Here is a 19959-nt window from a genome sequence, read left to right as displayed (position 1 = left end):
GAACCTTGGGTACGAATTTCAGATCGTTTCGCGCTATATTTGCGGAGATATGATCTGAGGAATTTGGTCTTTTTGCAGACTCCTGAATTACATTGCAAACAGGTGACCTGGGGAAAATCATCATAAATTTCTTTCTGAGCATCGGATTGAAGTTTCGCAAGAAGGTACAAAAAGAGGACGGACTATAGTTCTCTTGTATATATTTTTCAGAGTCAAAGGTCGAAAGAGTGACACGTGGCACTTCATACAAGTTTGCTCTACTGAACTAGTCTACAATCAGGTCACGGCGGGAGATTGTGCATAACTCTTTCTTGGAGAATCCAATTTGGATCAGACTAGTGGCATTGGAAAGAGGACACAGAAGGCTACTACAGGTCACAATTTCAGAACTGGATGATTCAAAATTACAGAGATACATCAGATTCAATATCAGACTTCTACAAAGTGAAAAAAGGTGTGTAGTTTTTTTTTTTAATTTTTGCGTAAGCTTGGTTTGAAGGAATTCAAAGGACATAGTAAAGCATTATTATCGGTAATTGATGCCCCAAGGAAAGAAAATGCAAACACCTAGTAAGAAACCTGAAAGCTCTAGCATGACTTATGTAGAAGAGGAAGAAATGCAACATGATATAGCAAAATTACGAGACCAAGTGCAACAAGTGTCACTTGCACAAAAAGGAACAAAATCTAAGATGGATGGTTTAAAGAAAGATGTAGAAGCTAAGATGGATGGTTTAAAGAAAGGCGTAGAAGCTAAGATGGACAATTTGAAGACAAACATGGAAGAATTGAAGAAGTTGCTACAAGAAAGGGTCACTAATGGTGAAAGGGTAGTAAAGGAAACTCATGATGAGAACAAAAGAAATGTTAATCATAATTCCATAGACTCTAATGTTGGATCGAAGATCCACCATATTCCAAAAATTGATATGAGGAAGTTTGATGGCAAGGATCCCGCAACATGGATATTACAGATGGAGCAATTCTTCGATCTCAATAATGTTCAAAACACACAAAAGGTACGTATGGCAACTTTATATTTGGAACCAAAGTAGTTTGTATGGTATCAATGGCTTTGCTCTCGTAAACAATTTATCACTTGGGCAATTTTTACGGAAGAATTGATAGCACATTATGAAGATACAAAAAGAAACACTTTTTTTAGCCAGTTGATAAGTCTCAAACAAAAGGGTTCAATAATGGAGCACATTGAGGAGTTCCAAAAATTGAACATAAGGGTAAAAGATATTCCAGAGGAGCATAGGATTGATGTGTTCATAGGGTCTTTAGAGGATAATATCCAATATGATGTTCGCCTTTGGGAACCTGATTCATTAGAGAAGGCATTCAGGCTAGCAAGAAAAATGGAAAGCAAAATTATGGCAACCAAGAAGCATACCACCCACAACTATAAAGACGGAAGTGTTGTTGCCCCTAGTCTTCCACAAACTATAAGGTTGACACCACAACAATTGGAAGAAAAAAGAGCAAAAGGGCTTTGTTACAGTTGTGATAGCAAATACACTAAAGGTCATAAGTGTGCTGAGAAGAAATTATTCTACATGGATTGTGAAGAGGAAGAAGAAAAGGAGAAAGAAAGGTCAAAAGAAGAGGATATACTCCAGGAACAAAGCCTAGATGAAGAACAAATAAATCCGACCATATCTTGTAATGCATTGGCGGGAATTACCACTCCTCAAACCATCAAGATAGAAGGACAAATCAAGAAGAAAAAGGTAATAGTGTTGATTGATTCAGGAAGCACCCACAATTTTATTCATTGTAAGGTAGCAAAAGAATTGAATTGCTTCCTATATCCAACACCAGAGTGTCAAGTGATGATTGCAAATGGAGGAACAATAAATTGCTCTGGAAAGTGCCATAATATCAAGCTATCCATGGGAGAATATGTATTGACTAGCCCAATGCTTTCCATTCCAATGGGAGGTGCTGATGTTGTACTAGGAATCCAATGGCTACAATCCTTGGGTACAATAGCTTTTAATTTTCAAGAACTTTTCATCAAATTTTATATGGAAGTAAAGGAAGTTGAATTAAGTGGTATTGCAGGGAAGCCAGGAAAGATAATCAACTCTAATGGTATGACAAAGCTTCTAAAAAAGGAGCAAAGAGGTGTAATTGCACAATTATGTTCGCTAGATGTTTCCACATGGAATCATCTATTTATCCAGATCTCCAAAAATTCCTGGACAATCATTCCAAGGTATTTGAGACTCCCAAAGGTCTCCCACCTATGTGTTTGGTCAATTTAGTGATGTCTAAATTGCAACTTTTAAATGTCAACCCGGGGCTCGTAAGCTGATGAAGTGAGGTGTACTATATGTACTTAGGTAACCGTTTTCTTAGTCTTTTGTCGTTTTTAGCTTTTTTTAAGTTTGTTTTCGAATGTATCTTTCCTACTGTGATGTGATGGAAATGTAATAAAGCAAGTGAAATGTGGATGATTGTGGTGATCTCTAAGTGATTTCTCAAAACTTAAAAAGTATTCTACAAGAAAGCTTGAACAACAACTACAATAAAATCAACTCTTAAAGGAAAATAAAGACATCAAATAAAGGACTAATGACATCGGCCCAGTATCTCTGCTGCTGAATGAAAATGAAAATGAAATCTATATTAAATCCAACTAAAAGTAAGAACAACTATCTCACACTATGTCAACTCTTCAACTTAATCTTCTCTATGAAAAGATATCATGAAATGTTAAGCAATGTGAAATCTAAGTGAAACTACATAAAAGAGACTAGTCACAATACTTTAACTTCCTCTTAACCTTTTGCCTTTTAGCTGAATTTATCATGTAAGAAACAGTTATGAATAAGTCAAGTAATGTGAGTTCTAAAGCAAACTAAATCAAGCTATACTAAGTGATATTTTGGCTCCCAATAAAGTTATTTGATTATGGAAAAGGAACCATCAATAGATGAACAACTTGATATCTAAGAGCAGAAAGTAAATATGCAAGTTAAAGAAATGACAGTAAGGAAAATCAAAACTGCAAAACAATGAAGGTCAGCAACATAGACAAGATGATCACGCATGCCACTAGTTATGAAAAGAAAAGAAGGAAAACTGTCCCGGGCTTGGCTAAGAAACCTACATAACACACTGATCAGTCATGAACATAAAAGTGCAGAAATGTAAATCAACAGAAATCAAAGTTTATGTACAGCTAATATACATGTTGAAAAGAAATAAAAACGCAGCAATTTAAAAGACATCTGTACAGCTAATATACATGAAACAAGAAAAAGAAATGCAGAAAATTAAAGGTTACTGTAGAGAGCTTCAGCAAACAGGGGCCCTCTGCCTACTTCAGTCGGTTCAAGGAGCAGTTATACGCTTAAATGCAAAACAGTCTTCTCATGTATTGAACATCAAATGTAAAGTACAGTGGGGAGCTCAAAATTACATACAAAACGATTACAAAAAACGATTAACTCTACAGCGTTCAAGGACGCTTTATTTATAAGGAGAAAGCAAACTACTTTAACGAGATCTATGCTATTCAACCAGCTGTTTAAAAACACGTGAATCCTCTGCGTCCCCGGATCTAGGTAACTGTCATCGTGTTCATTCAATCTGGAGAGTATGGCTGTTGGATTCGTGCTTCTAGATTGTCTCCGTGGCTGAGGATGATGCCACCTAGCTTCACGTGCCCAAAAACAGAGCAATGCAGAGCCGTGCCACCGCTGAACACTTCTGTTGACCGGTATTTGCCTCCTCATTGACCGCCGGCTTTTATGGCTGTTCTGGGTGATCTGGAGGGACACGTCCCATGTCCTTGACTCTTGGAACTTGCCCATGTGGCTCATCTTCTCGGAGGACACCTGTAACATATCATTTAATAAAACAGCTGTGGAATCCTGTGCTGGCTGCAGAAACTTGGATCAGCTGCGGAAACCTGTGTTGGCTGCGGAAACGCAGCACTCTGAACCAAAATTCTAAACCAAACAACAGTCATCAGCGTAGTTAGAAAACCATGTAAAAAGTCCTAAAATACAATGATTTAATCAACTTGGTGGATGAAATGAGTGGGAAAAGGAGGCTGAGAGGTGTATGGGAAGGTACAGGTTCAAGGCTCTACATACCCCCACTGTGAAGGTGTTGCATGTCCTCATGCAACCAAAACTTAGTTCTTTTCCTCAATCCATGTGCTCTGATGCTTCTGCAAGAACATCCAGCCTTCTTCTCTTTCTCCTTGATGCCAAAATGGTCCTTGGTTTCTTGACTAGACACCTGAACTTCAAATTAATCAATGCCCTGCTCAGCTTCTTACACTTTTTCTTCAACTTTCTATTCTTCTTCTGCCACAGTCCTAAGTGAAGCATGGTATTGTCATGGACAATCTTGTCCACTTTACTTTGCTCTTTTAATGCTTCATTTTCTTGTTTAATATGCCTATTTAGGACTTCCAACTCAAACACTTCCTGTTTTAAAGACTGTACTTGTGCATCAAGTGGCAAGGTGGTGCTTGGTCCTGCAGCTGATTGTTCCAAGGACTCTAGGTAGTTATATGCTTCTTGCTGGTTGGAATCTACCTCAGGTGTTTTTCTCAGCCTGAACTCAAATTCTGGTGAAGGAGGACTGTTTTCTCTTTCCTGCTGAAAAGGGCTTTCCTCACGTGGAGGACTTGGCTCAATGATTGGCTGAGTTGGAGATTTCTCAAGTGTCTCTTTATCCAAATCAATAAAATGAGACTGTTTTTCTTTGGTTTTATTCCCCTTCCCTTTTAGCCTAGTGCTCCTTCTCAGGTATGGACTAGTGCTCTCTTTTTGGGCACTCTGTTTTTCTTTTTGTTTTCTCTTTTTGATGGCAGCAGCATGAAGATGTTCTAATCTATCGGCTAGAGTTTGAGACTCTTCTTCTACAGATGGTTCAAGGGATGGATATGTCTCTTGAATAGTTATTTTACCTTTGTCCTTTTTCTGCTTTTTGTTTCTAGCTCCCTCCTCTTCTTCCTCCTGAACAGTTTCCTGAGTGTCTACTGTAGGAAGGTCCTGGGCTGTAACATTTCTTTCTTTCCTCCTACTTCTTTTTGGGATTTTTGGGGAGCTGATGGCAGAGGCTTCAGTCACTTCTTGGAAGTGATTTCTGATCAAAAACTTTTCCCAAGTATCGTTATTATTTTTCAATTGATCTTCAATGAGAATTCTGATGAGCCCGTGATGGTAAAGGTGGGATTCAATATGGCCTACATGTTTCTGAACAATAGAGCTCATTTTCTTCAGGCTTGCTAACAGAAAGTAAGGTAAATTAAGGGCATGGCCTTCCATAAAATTCATCATAATCCTTGCATGATACATGTACATGGTGCCAAAATGACCCTCGCATGTAATAAACTTCTGAACAAGTAATAACAGCGTAGACCATTCTTCTTTGATTACATGCACAGGAATTCCTTTAGTAAATATAGAAGTATCCATACCTGGGTTTTTGAGCATGACTTTCCATCCTTGATCATCCAGACCTCTGTTTTTAAACCATCTGTCTCCCTCTTGTGGTAAACTGGTTGCTGCTGCTATTGTGGCCTCTGTTATTGTAAATTTCAAGTCCCCTACCTCCACTACGTGTCCATTAAAGGACCGAGCAAAGGTTTTAGTGACTTCCTTATTATAACCTCTGAACTTTTGAATAAATTTCAGCCACTTTGCTTTCTTCAATGACTCCTTCGTCTGCGGATACCCCTCCAGGTATTTTGGGCCCTCAGGTTCAGCTCTGAGTAACTTTCCCATTCTCGGCTTTCAACCCCGGCTGAAAATTTTACTGTGTGTGGACGTTCAAGGGAAAAATGAGCTGATTACGGGATTCTTAAGGTAAGTGGAGTGGCCGTAATCGAAATGCAAAGCGTATGCAGTGACTGTAATCAGGGTTTAGAGCAAAGCTATGGAGGTTGCAGCGGAAATGGAGAGTAGGAAATAGTATGAGTACGAGGGAGTAAAGGATAAATAACGGAAACGAGTTCAATGCATGCGGGAGTGGAGTGATAATGGCAGAATAACGGCTGAGTCCTTTTGGGATCGGATGACTTACGCCACGTTTCAACGTTGGCTGCAGAAATTATGGTGGAGGAGAGCCGTAGTACAGTAGGTCACTTCTTCCACGTACGGCCAATAAATGAAAGAGCAGCCCCATTTCGAGTTTGAATTAATAGTGATTATGGGACCGTTAGAAATGAATGAGGTGGATGGATTATCATCGTGGAAGAGGAGTGATATGGATCTTGCCGTATCAAATCATTGTATTTAGTGGAATTTCCATGATCTAATAACTATGCATACAATGACATTAAATTGTTATTTGGTAGAGATTTTGATCATACCTTTGGAAGTTTTCCATTTGTTGATTAAGGCTTCTGACCCATTATTGCTCTTTGATCTTGCAGATGCCTCATATCTTTGCTGCCTTTGGTATTGATGACACTAACCTTTGACTGTGATTTTTTTTTGAAAACAGAGTGCTGCTGGCTGTAGAGACAGAGTGATGCTGGCTGCGGAAACTGGTGCTAGTTGCGGAAATGGTTTCCAGCTGCGAAAACTAAGACAACACCCCTTTAACTGCACAAAGATAGTTAGAAAAAGAACTAACTGAATGAAAATAGTCTTGAAGGGGACTTTTATTGATGGATTGAAATGAAATGAGTGGAATGAGATGGAAATGAAATGGAGTGAAGTGGAATGGAGTGAAGTGGAATGACAAGTGAGGTGAAGATGGAAAGAAAGAGAGATTTTTTTTGGAAAATATAGAGTGTCAGGTACCCCTGATTTTCACTCTACATTTTCTGTATAAGACTGCCAATCTATGATTGGTTTTCAGGCTTATACAAAAGAATATATATATTTTTTTTAACTGAAAGAAACAAAGACTAGGCTGATGGAGGAGAAGGACTCTTCCCCACCAGCCTCATTGCAAAATTTTCTTGAAACATTTTGACAAAGTCCTCTTTTGAGAGTGGCTTATGATAAATTTTCAATCGGTGGCCATTCACAATGAGAGGAGTTTGAAACTCATCAATAGTCTTGACTCGAACTGCTCCATTGCTAAAGACTTCATCAATCTCATATGGTCCAAGCCATTGAGTCTGAAATTTCCCTTTGAAGTCTTTAAATTTGGAATCAAACAGTAACACCCAATCTCCCTTTTGAAACTTTTTCTCTTTGATATATCTGTCATGCCACTTAGTTCTTTGGTGCTAAACTAGAACTGTCCTTAAAATTGCATCTTGTCTTATTTCATCTAGCTCATTCAGCTGCTCCATTCTGTGCTTTTGGGCTTCTGATAGATTCATCCCCAACTGAACTGCCATCTTGAAGGTCTTGACTTGAAACTCAATGGGGAGCTGGACTTCTTTCCCATAAACAAGTTCATAGGGAGAATGTCCTGTTGTGTTCCTCCATGTAGTTCTATAGGCCCATAAGGCTTCAGGAAGCCTTTCTGCCCAATCTCTTCTGTGGAGATGAACAGTTTTGGTGATGATGCTCTCAAGAACTTTGTTTGTAGATTCCACTTGACCATTTGCTTGCGGATGGTATGGAGTAGATTTTCTGTGCTTGATTTTGTATTCTTCCATCAGCTTCTCCATCAAGTTAGATGTAAATTGACTTCCCTGATCTGTCACAATTTCTCTTGGGACACCAAAACGAGTAAAAATATCCTCAAAAAGAAATTGAACAACCGAATTTTCAGTGGCAGAAGGCAATGCCTTGGCTTCTACCCATTTAGTAACATAATCAGTGCAAACCAATATATACTTCTTTTGTCTAGATGGTGGATTAATAGGTCCAATGAAATCTAAAGCCCATTTTTCAAAGGGTTCGATGAGTACCTGTGGCTGTAATGGCATTTCATTTGAAAGAGTTGGTCTCCCAATTCTTTGACAGCTGTCACACCTTCTAACATATTGTTTTGCATCTTTGAAGAGATAAGGCCAATAATATCCTAAAGAAAGGATTTTATAGGTCGTCCTCTTGTCAGCAAAGTGTCCATCGCACGGTTCATCATGACATGCCTTAAGGATGTCAGGCATTTCATCTTCCCGAACACATCTTCTGATCACACAATCTAGCCATGTTTTGAACAATTCATTAGAAATCCATGAATAATTTGAGCTCTCCTGAATAATTTTCCTTTTCTCATTAGGAAATAAGTGTGGAGGTAGCTTCCCTGTAACCAAATAGTTAGCAATATCTGCATACCAAGGAGTTTTAGTAGTTACTGCAAACAAATATTCATCTGGAAACTTATCCTCTACAGGAGAATCTTCGTTAGTATTTTGGATTCTAGACAAGAAATCAGCTACTGTATTTTGTTTCCCTGGTCTATCTAACACAGTAATATTGAATTCTTGTAAAAGTAAAAGCCATCTTGTAAGTCTGCCATTAGTAACAGGTTTGTTCATGAGATATCTAATTGCAGAATGATCAGTATGGACAAAAGTTTCATAGCCAGTTATATAGTGTCTAAACTTGTTGATTGCATGAACAATGGCTAAGAACTCTTTTTCAGTCACAGTATAATTTAACTCAGTAAGAGTCAATTTTTTACTGGTGTAATAAATGGCATAAGGAACTAAATCCTTTTGACCCAACACATCTCCTAGAGCTGTATCTGAAGCATCTGTAGAAATATGGAAAGGAAGTTTCCAATTTGGCCCTCTCAAAATGGGTGCTTCAGATATTCTTGTTTTCAAAGTTTCAAATGCAGATTGACAGTCAGGATCCCAATTGAATTCACAATCTTTTGTAAGTAATTTGAAGAGCGGAGATGCTATCTTGGTGAAGTTTTCAATAAATCTTCTATAATATCCAGTAAATCCAAGAAAACTTCTAACATCTTTTTGACAATTTGGAATAGGTAACTTGGAGATGACTTTAACTTTTGATCTATCAACTTTAATTCCATCTCTTGAAATATGATGTCCTAAAACAATCCCTTCAGTAAACATCATAAAACATTTTTCATGACTTAATGAAAGATTTGTTTCTTTACATCTTATAAGGACTTTTTCCAGATTTTCTAATGTCTCTTCAAATGAATTACCATAAACTGTAAAATCATCCATATAGACCTCTACACAATCATGAATTAGATCAGAAAAGATTCCTAGTACTGCCCTTTGAAATGTTGCGGGTGCATTACATAATCCAAAAGGAAGTACTCGGTAAGCAAAAGTTCCCCATGGACAGGTAAATGTGGTCTTGTCCTGATCTTCAGGTGCTACCTGAATCTGATTGTAACCACTAAAACCATCCAAAAATGAGAAATACTTTTTCCCTGCTAAAGTATCTAATACTTGATCAATAAAGGGAAAAGGAAAGTGATCCTTCAAAGTTGCTTTGTTCAATTCCCTGTAATCAATGCAAACCCTCCATTTACCATTCTTTTTAGGTACTATAACCAAAGGAGAAACCCACCGGCTATCTAAAATGGGGTAAATGAAGTTTACATTAAGTAACTTTTGGAGCTCTTCTTTCACTATCTCCCTAAGGTTTGGATTCATCCTTCTTTGAGGTTGTCTGATTGGTCTACTATTTTCCTCAATGTAGATGTGATGAATGCAAGTCTTAGGGTCAATACCTTTCATATCAGTATACTCCCATGCAAATGCAATAGAATGTTTTTGCAATATTTTGGTTAGCTCCCCCTGTTGTGATTTTTCCAAGTTTCTGTTGATATTCAATGTTTTTCCTGGAAAAATCTCAATGGCAGAACTACCAAACTCTTCCATAGAGAAAAGAGACATTTGTCTAGATGATAGACACTCAATGTCAGAATCCAACTGAAATTGTGTGTGGTCATATTCTGAAGATGGTTCAAAGTTTTCTAATGTGTTTAGAATTTGGCTATCTTCACTAATCTCAGAAATGGTAAAGACAGGTTGTATAGTATCTTCATCATCAATCCACTCATTATCTCCTATTTCTGTAATTTCTTTTGCTGGAGGATACAGATTGAACTTCTTTGTTGAATTACCATCAGAAATATACATATCCCCAGACCTACAACTTGTGAAAGCATCAACTGTGGCTAGCCAAGGTCTTCCTAAAATAAGGGGATGTCCTCCTAGATTACTCTTGGGAGTTAAAATCATGAAATCCACTGGATATTCCCAAGAGTCTAAGGAGACTGGAATGTCTTCTAATACACCATCTGGTTTAATAATTGATCGATCTGCAAGTTGCAATAAGGTAGGTGTAAAAAGAAGATTAGGAAGTTTTAGTTGTTCCATAGTCTGTCTACTCATGATGTTGATAGCAGCCCCTAAATCAATCAAAGTATTTGGTATTTCTACCCCATTGATATGTGTTTTAACAATTGGGCTACCAGGATCTACATATTTCTGCATAGTAATTTTTCCCATCATGATATCTCCAATTTTCCCTACCAGGTGGATCCTTCTGGTATCTCTTGGTTTCCTTCCTAGTCTTTTAAGACTCAACTCCTTTATTGTTTTTGCTAGAATAGGAATCTCTTTAATGGCTTGTAACAAGGGAATCTTGATACAGACATTCTTCAATTCATCTAGAAAATTATAGTGAGGCAACCAAATTTATTTTTCCACTCCTTTGTCAATTTGTAATCTTTCAGGAAAAGGAGGCGTGGATAAAGATGCAGGTTGCTCAACTATGGGAGTTGTGGGGGTTAATTCTTTTTCTTTTTCTTTTTGAGTGTTTGGGTTTTGAAGAGATGCTTCAGAACCCTTATTGGCTTCAAGAGACTCTTCCTCAAAAATGCTTTGCTTTTGAGCATTTATAGAAGGTTTATCTAGGACTCTACTTGATCTGAGTTGTACTTCATTGAGAGGAACAATCATATAGGTAGGAAATTGTTGACCTTCCATCATGTAAGCATTTTGAGGGTTTTTATTATTGGGGTTTGGCAATGGCTGAGAAGGAAGTTGATTTGACTTCTGTTGGAATGGAAGCAAGAGTTGAGAATTTGGATTCTGTTGAGAAGGTGGTTGTTGTTGTTGTTGTGGAAATGGCAATGATAGTTGTGGATTTTGATTTGGAAGTTGTGGAGCTTGTTGGTTTTGAAAAGATGGAGGATATTGGTAAAATTGAGCAAATCTCCCATAAGGATTTTGCATACCTTGTACCCATGATTGAAAAGGATTTTGAGGTTGGGACCAAGGTTGTTGCCAAGCATTCCAATTTGGTGGGGGTTGAAAATTCATAGAGTTGCTAAACCCTTGATTTTGTTGCCCCTGCCAAGGTCTCCTTGCAACAAAACAGAGAGATTCGATTGTATTTGGATCTTCTTGAAAGACAGCTTTGAGCCCAGGAATTGAAGGACAATCCTTGGTCTCATGATTCTCTGAACAAATTACACATGTTTCTACAACTTTTGCATCCAAGGGACATTCCCTTAGAGCATGTTTCTTCCTACATTTTGGGCAAAAGATGGCCAAAGCCTCAACTTCTGCTTTCTGTTTATTGTGAATCTTAAGGGTGTCTAGTTGTTCACTAAGACTCCCTAAGATGTCAGTTTTGAATTCATCAAGCATGTTGCCAATCTCAGCCCTACTTATTGATCCAGTTGTAGATTTGTTTGCTCTGATGAGAGAAGGATCTCTAGGCCCTTTTTGAGTTTTAGATTTCCCTCTTGAGAGATGGACACATAGCTCTGCTATATCATTGAGTGAAAGTTGAGATATATCTCCCTTTCCCATCATGTTCAAAATATCTATCCATTCATCTCTAATGGCTTTTAATAGAAGGGCTTTCAAGGTCTCCTCATCTAAGTTACTCATTTTTGCTCTTTTCAGGTTGTATTGAAATCTTTCAAGTAAATCCTCCAAGTTTTCATCTTCTCTTTGCACCATTTTGAATACCTCATCCTTGTGATTGGTGGGCATACAATAGTCCAGGTACCTATCCAAAAATGTTTGTTTCATATCATTCCAAGACCTAATGGATTGAGTGAGTAATCCCATGAACCATTTCAAGGCTACTCCTTTCAATGTTGAAGGAAACAGTTTGAGTTTTTGAGAGTCTTCCAGATAATCATAAGTTCGACACACGACTTCAAACTCAAATAGAAATGTTTCAGGGTCCTCATTCCTTAACCCATGGAAGTTTGGGAGGACAGATGGTGAGATGTTTTTCATGGTGGCTCGGGGGTCCTCATCGACTATAGGAAATCCAAATGAGTTATCTCCATCCCTATTTCCCCTAATGTTACCTCTACCTCCTCCATTGTTTCCTCCTCCTCCTCCTCTACCTCTACCTCTCCCAAATCCAGTTGCTCCTTCCTCTGTCATAGTAGTTTCCCTAGAGACTTCAGAGTCTTCTGGTTCTTCTACAAAGGGTGAACGAGAAGGAATTTCTCCCTCTTCTTCTTCAGATGATTCTACTTCTTCAATTACAATTTGTCTTTCTGTAGAAGGAAGGAAAGGATCTCTTTCTAATTCAAATTCGATGGAAGGTGTGGGAGAGTCGACTCATGCCTCGTGAATTCCAGGAATCCTAGGGCTAGGAGTGTAAGTTGGAGATGATGGAGGTGTCTCTTGTCTATTCCTTGAAGTAGATGGACTTGTAAAAATCGAACTCTTGGCTCTAGCTAAAAACCTTCCCCTAGAATCTCTTGCTCTATGCATGTCATTTTTTTTATTTTTCTTCAAGTCGGGCTAATAATTCTCTTTCTAATCTTCCAGGTCACTCTAGGTGCAAGAAGAGAGCATACTCAAGAAACTATTAAACCAATAACTTTCTCTTTTCTGATCCTCCAGATCACTCTAGGTGCAAGAGGAGAGCATACTTTGAGAGGTTATCAATTTTCCTTCCTTGAAATTTTCTTAAATTTTTTTTTAGAAATTGGCTACCTAATTTCACTTCCCGGCAACGGCGCCAAAATGTTTGGTCAATTTAGTGATGTCTAAATTGCAACTTTTAAATGTCAACCCGGGGCTCGTAAGCTGATGAAGTGAGGTGTACTATATGTACTTAGGTAACCGTTTTCTTAGTCTTTTGTCGTTTTTAGCTTTTTTTAAGTTTGTTTTCGAATGTATCTTTCCTACTGTGATGTGATGGAAATGTAATAAAGCAAGTGAAATGTGGATGATTGTGGTGATCTCTAAGTGATTTCTCAAAACTTAAAAATTATTCTACAAGAAAGCTTGAACAACAACTGCAATAAAATCAACTCTTAAAGGAAAATAAAGACATCAAATAAAGGACTAATGACATCGGCCCAGTATCTCTGCTGCTGAATGAAAATGAAAATGAAATCTATATTAAATCCAACTAAAAGTAAGAACAACTATCTCACACTATGTCAACTCTTCAACTTAATCTTCTCTATGAAAAGATATCATGAAATGTTAAGCAATGTGAAATCTAAGTGAAACTACATAAAAGAGACTAGTCACAATACTTTAACTTCCTCTTAACCTTTTGCCTTTTAGCTGAATTTATCATGTAAGAAACAGTTATGAATAAGTCAAGTAATGTGAGTTCTAAAGCAAACTAAATCAAGCTATACTAAGTGATATTTTGGCTCCCAATAAAGTTATTTGATTATGGAAAAGGAACCATCAATAGATGAACAACTTGATATCTAAGAGCAGAAAGTAAATATGCAAGTTAAAGAAATGACAGTAAGGAAAATCAAAACTGCAAAACAATGAAGGTCAGCAACATAGACAAGATGATCACGCATGCCACTAGTTATGAAAAGAAAAGAAGGAAAATTGTCCCGGGCTTGGCTAAGAAACCTACATAACACACTAATCAGTCATGAACATAAAAGTGCAGAAATGTAAATCAACAGAAATCAAAGTTTATGTACAGCTAATATACATGTTGAAAAGAAATAAAAACGCAGCAATTTAAAAGACATCTGTACAGCTAATATACATGAAACAAGAAAAAGAAATGCAGGAAATTAAAGGTTACTGTACAGAGCTTCAGCAAACAGGGGCCCTCTGCCTACTTCAGCCGGTTCAAGGAGCAGTTATACGCTTAAATGCAAAACAGTCTTCTCATGTATTGAACATCAAATGTAAAGTACAGTGGGGAGCTCAAAATTACATACAAAACGATTAACTCTACAGCGTTCAAGGACGCTTTATTTATAAGGAGAAAGCAAACTACTTTAACGAGATCTATGCTATTCAACCAGCTGTTTAAAAACACGTGAATCCTCTGCGTCCTCGGATCTAGGTAACTGTCATCGTGTTCATTCAATCTGGAGAGTATGGCTGTTGGATTCGTGCTTCTAGATTGTCTCCGTGGCTGAGGATGATGCCACCTAGCTTCACGTGCCCAAAAACAGAGCAACGCAGAGCCGTGCCACCGCTGAACACTTCTGTTGACCGGTATTTGCCTCCTCATTGACCGCGGGTTTTTATGGCTGTTCTGGGTGATCTGGAGGGACACGTCCCATGTCCTTGACTCCTGGAACTTGCCCATGTGGCTCATCTTCTCGGAGGACACCTGTAACATATCATTTAATAAAACAGCTGCGGAATCCTGTGCTGGCTGTAGAAACTTGGATCAGTTGCGGAAACCTGTGTTGGCTGCGGAAACGCAGCACTCTGAACCAAAATTCTAAACCAAACAATAGTCATCAACGTAGTTAGAAAACCATGTAAAAAGTCCTAAAATACAATGATTTAATCAACTTGGTGGATGAAATGAGTGGGAAAAGGAGGCTGAGAGGTGTATGGGAAGGTACAGGTTCAAGGCTCTACACTATGCGTGATCATGATCATGCTGTTCATCTGATTCCAGGAAGTGTTCCTCCAAACATCAGGCCATACAAATATCCCTATGTCCAAAAGAGTGAAATTGAATGTATGGTTGTAGAAATGCTAGAGGCTGGTATAATTCAACCGAGTAAAAGTTCTTTCTCTGCTCCAGTAGTATTGGTGCACAAGAAGGATGGATCATCACGCATGTGTCCGGATTATAGGGAGCTCAACAAGCTCACTATTAAAGATAAGTTCCCCATTCCTGTCATTGATGAATTACTAGATGAATTGCATGGATTAATTTACTTCACCAAGTTGGATCTTCATTCAAGATATCATCAAATCAGAATGAAGATTGAAGACATTCCGAAAATAGCATTTAGAACTCATGAGGGTCATTATGAATTTTTGGTCATGCCTTTTGGCCTTACCAATGCACCTTCAACATTTCAAGGTTTGATGAATTCAATTTTCAAACCATTCCTTAGAAAATTTGTGTTAGTATTTTTCTATGATATACTAATCTACAACAAGTCTTGGAAGGATCATGTTGAACATGTTGACAGGGTGCTACAACTATTGAAGGAGAAACAATTATATGCAAAAAGATCCAAATGTTTCTTTGGAGTCCAGGAGGTGGAATATCTGGGTCATATTGTATCTCATGAAGGAGTTAAGGTAGACCCTAGCAAAATTAAAGCCATTAAGGAATGGAAAATCCCCACATCCATAAAGCATCTGCGAGGATTTCTCGGGTTGACAGGGTATTATCGCAAGTTTGTTAAGAATTATGGGAGAATAGCAGCACCTCTAACAACATTATTGAAGAAAGATGCATTTTCATGGACTCCGGAAGCAACAAAGGCCTTTGAACATCTTAAAGAGGCAATGTGCCAAGCACCGGTCTTAGCTACACCGGACTTCACAAAAACCTTTATTGTGGAATGTGATGCTTCAGGAAATGGAATTGTTGCTGTGCTAATGCAAGATGAAAGACCCATTGCTTTTGAAAGTCGTCCAATGAAGGGAAAGTTTTTAAGAAAAGCTATTTATGAGAAGGAAATGTTGGCAATACTCCATGCACTTAAGAAATGGCGACCCTACCTAATGGGAAGACACTTCAAGGTAAAAACGGATCATTATAGCCTTAAATACTTTTTAGAACAAAGATTATCCTCTGAAGAGCAATAAAAGTGGGTCACAAAGATGTTGGGTTATGACTTTGAAATCATCTACAAAAAGGGAAGCAAAATGTGGTGGCAGATGCACTCTCAAGAAATGATGAGGATGTGGAAGCATTGTTGTGCGCCATTTCTATTATCCAATCAGATTGGATAAATGAAGCAAGGGAGGAGTGGAAGAATGACGAAGAAGTGTGGGCACTTGTTCGAAAGTTACAACAAGATTCCAGTACGTCTAATACATTTAGCTGGCAAAATGATTCGTTATGGTACAAAGATCGCTTATACCTCTATAAGAATTCCCAGCTAAAACAAAAGATTCTTATGAAATTGCACACTTCTCCCTTAGGAGGGCACTCAGGATTTTTAAAAACTTACCACAGGGTTAAGAAGGAATTTTTTTGGGATGGCCTTAAATCAGATATTCAAAAGTTTGTGGTGGAATGTTTGGTTTGCCAACAAAATAAAGTTGAAACAATTAAGACAGCGGGTTTATTACAACCTTTATCCATTCCAAGCCAACGTTGGGAGGAGGTTTCAATGGATTTTATCACAGGTTTACCCAAGTCCGAGGGAAAGAGTGTCATCATGGTGGTAGTTGACAGACTTACCAAGTATGCACACTTTTGTGCATTATCACATCCATTTATAGCCAGTACAGTTTCTACTACATTTATGGAAACAATTCAAAAGCTACATGGAAACCCAAAGATTATTGTAAGTGACAGAGATCCTATTTTCACTGGAAATTTTTGGACAGAATTATTTTCTTGTTTTGGTACTCAGTTAGCTCATAGCTCATATTATCATCCTCAATCTAATGGGAAAATTGAGATAGTAAACAAATGTTTGGAAGGATATCTTCGTTGTTTTGTATATGATAAACAGGCACAATGGGTCAAATGGTTGCCTTTTGCTGAATGGTGGTATAACACTTCCTTCCATATAGCAACAAAAATGACCCCATTTATGGCACTTTATGGGTATCAACCACCATCCATCACATCATATTTAAGAGAAAATTCTAAGGTTCAGGCAGTGGAACATCACATTGAACATCAACAACAAGTCCTCCAACTCTTAAAGGATAACCTCGTGTTGGCACAGAATAGAATGAAACAACAGGCAGATCAACATCGCAGTGAAAGAAGTTTTGATGTAGGTGATTGGGTATTCCTACGGCTACAACCATATAAGCAAATGTCCCTCAAGCAAGCTAAGAAGGATAATAAATTATCACCAAATTATTATGGTCCGTACAAGGTGTTGCAAAAGATTGGTACTATGGCATACAAATTGGAGCTTCCTGCAGCTTCTTGATTGCACCCGGTTTTCCATGTTTCATGTTTAAAGAAGGTTATAGGCGACAAGCTCCCAGTTCAAACAATATTGCCAGAACTTGATGAGGAAGGAAAAATTATATTGGAACCGAAAGCAGTCACAGAAACAAGAACTCGACAACTATGAAATCGATCAATTTTAGAGTATCTTATCAAGTGGAAGAACTTATCCGTTGAAGATTCCACATGGGAGGATGAGAATTTTATGCAGAAGTATCCAGAACTACTCAAGCATTGAGGACAACACTTTTTTGAAGGAGAGGGGCATGTTGGGTCCCCATAATACTAGTGATTACCCCATTACTATTGTAGTTATACCCCTTATTAATATTGTTGTGCCCCTATTGCCCCTATATTATTATTACTGTGCCCCATAGAATCCCTCTATTGCTATTTTTGTGGCTTTATCTTATTATTGTTAGGTCAGCTGGATTATATTGTGACTCCTTAGACTCCTATATATAGAAAGGAGGTTTTTTCATTTGAATCATCCAAGAATTGTTCATTTATGTAATGTAAAGGAGGTTGCCCCCTCGAAGAGGCTGAATTCTAAGGCGTTGATCTATCTTTTCTATCTTTTCTTGAGCTAGTTTCATAACTTTCCATAGCGAAAGACCACATAGTGACTGAAATTAGGTTGCACATATACTGTTGAGAAGGTTTTATTGAGACTGAAATTAGGATGCATGTATACCACAGAGAAAAGCCATATAGAAGGCCACATTGAGATTGAGATTAGGCCGCATGTATACCATAGATAAAAGCCACATAGAAGGTCACATTGAGACTGATATTAGGCCACCTGTGAAAGGAGAATATGTTGCGTAGATCCTCAAATATAGGCTACAAAAGATATCCAAAGAAATGACCTAGAAGGAGGCCGAATTAGGACTTAGCTAGGTTGCATTAGGCCGTATATGATCCATAGAAGAAGGCTACATAGATCAGGTAGCCTTACCACGAAAAATAACATAGAGATGCATGTGAGATAGACTTCCTTTGAATGCTAGAAAAAAACTTCCTTGCCCCTGACATTTCAGATCAAAATGCGTGTGAGTTGTGTGTTTGAAATGAGCCACAAAGGATCGAATATATAGGCCTTTGATTGGGAAAAGGGGTGCCACTAAGAAAGGAGCCGACCTGAACTTATGCAAACTTGTCACTTCAATTTAGTGAGGTTGACTTGAGGGAGAACTTTACAAAAAATTATTTATATTAAAGACAACATGATTGTTTTCCCAAATACATTTGTGTCACATTAAATAATAATGAGAGGAGTGCCAAAATAATGCCAAAATAATAATTTCCCTTTATCAATTTGAATTCTATTTTGGGGCAAAGTGGTTTCCCTTTGGGGTAGCTGGGATTCTTCTTGGGGTAATTGGATTTCTCTTGGGGAAATTCATCCGGAAGCTACTCAATAAAAAGCTGATTGAATCCTCCATATTATTCATCTAATTTAAAAATAATTTAACAGGTTAGAGAAAAATATTAAATGACAATTTAATCCACAAATGAGAAATTGATCCTTCCCCATTTTTCCCACACATATTACCCTTTCTATGAGAGTGATAGAGGATTAACATGAAAATTTTCCATCAATAAAGGCTTGCTAACCCTTCCTCATTATTCCCTTGGTAAAAAACCATTCTATGAGTTGAAAAGGATTAATTGAAAAGGTATAAAAGGGAACAACTATATTGATAAGGTTTTAGAACCACATTATGCCCATGGTGGAAAAATATTTTAGTAACGACTTTTAAAAGGATTAAATGAAATATTATATGAGAAGGGTTGACCAACCTTATAGCAAGGAAAAAAAGTTAAACTCTTCAATTACATCGAAAAACAACTTAATTAAAATATATATATGGGAAAGGGTCACTCAACCTTTTCCTAATACAAAAACTATTTATGAGAAAGAGAAAATGAATAAATGAGAATTAAATCCTTAAGGGGGAATTGAATTTTCTCATTCTTCCCTTAAAGATGAACCTTTCTATGGGACAAAGAGAGGATTAAAATGATGCAATTATATTGGGAAATATTTGGAGACCCTTCCACATTATTTCTCAAAATAAAAACTCTTCCATAGTTTTGAAAATGTTTAAATGAAAATTTATGGTAGAAAGGATTGACCAACTCTTCCATAGTAAGAGAAAAACGAAAAGGATTAATTAACTTTTGGAATGGAGAATGGGTAACTAACCCTCCTCCATTCCTTATATAACGAAAAATACTCCTAAAATTGGGAAAAAAAATTGATTGAAAAATTGTATAGAATGTGTGCACTATTCATTCAATGCATGCTCATATTATTGCTCATTTATAATTTAATAACACTATTACTAAGAATAACCTGTATTTTTCCTAGTATGTCTTAATTTAGAAATTTTTAATAAGAAGAGGTAATACTTTCAATTTATCTTGGTTAGGGAATTAACACGTTTATTTCTTATATGTTAGATGTATATTTTTGTAAAGAGACAAAACGAGATATTGCATTTGCCTTTGGATCACCCTATTTTCTAACATGAAAACTATTCTTTAAGAAAATGTAGAGTAAAAGTAATCCCATCAAATTGGAGTGTAATATGATGGAAATGAATTGATCCTCAGTAAGGATATCAACCCACTAGAGCCAATACTTAAGGATATCCTTGAATTTATGATGTTTCCTATTGATTCAAGTTACCTCACTAGTTTCTTTTTGTGAAAGTATTGT

This window comes from Pinus tabuliformis, chromosome 8 (assembly GCF_031772625.1).
Source record: "Pinus tabuliformis cultivar Carrire ecotype Pingquan chromosome 8, CPIR1, whole genome shotgun sequence".
Taxonomy (NCBI): domain Eukaryota; kingdom Viridiplantae; phylum Streptophyta; class Pinopsida; order Pinales; family Pinaceae; genus Pinus; species Pinus tabuliformis.
The sequence above is the reverse complement of the archived record's forward strand: the minus strand, read 5'-3'. Positions refer to the sequence as shown.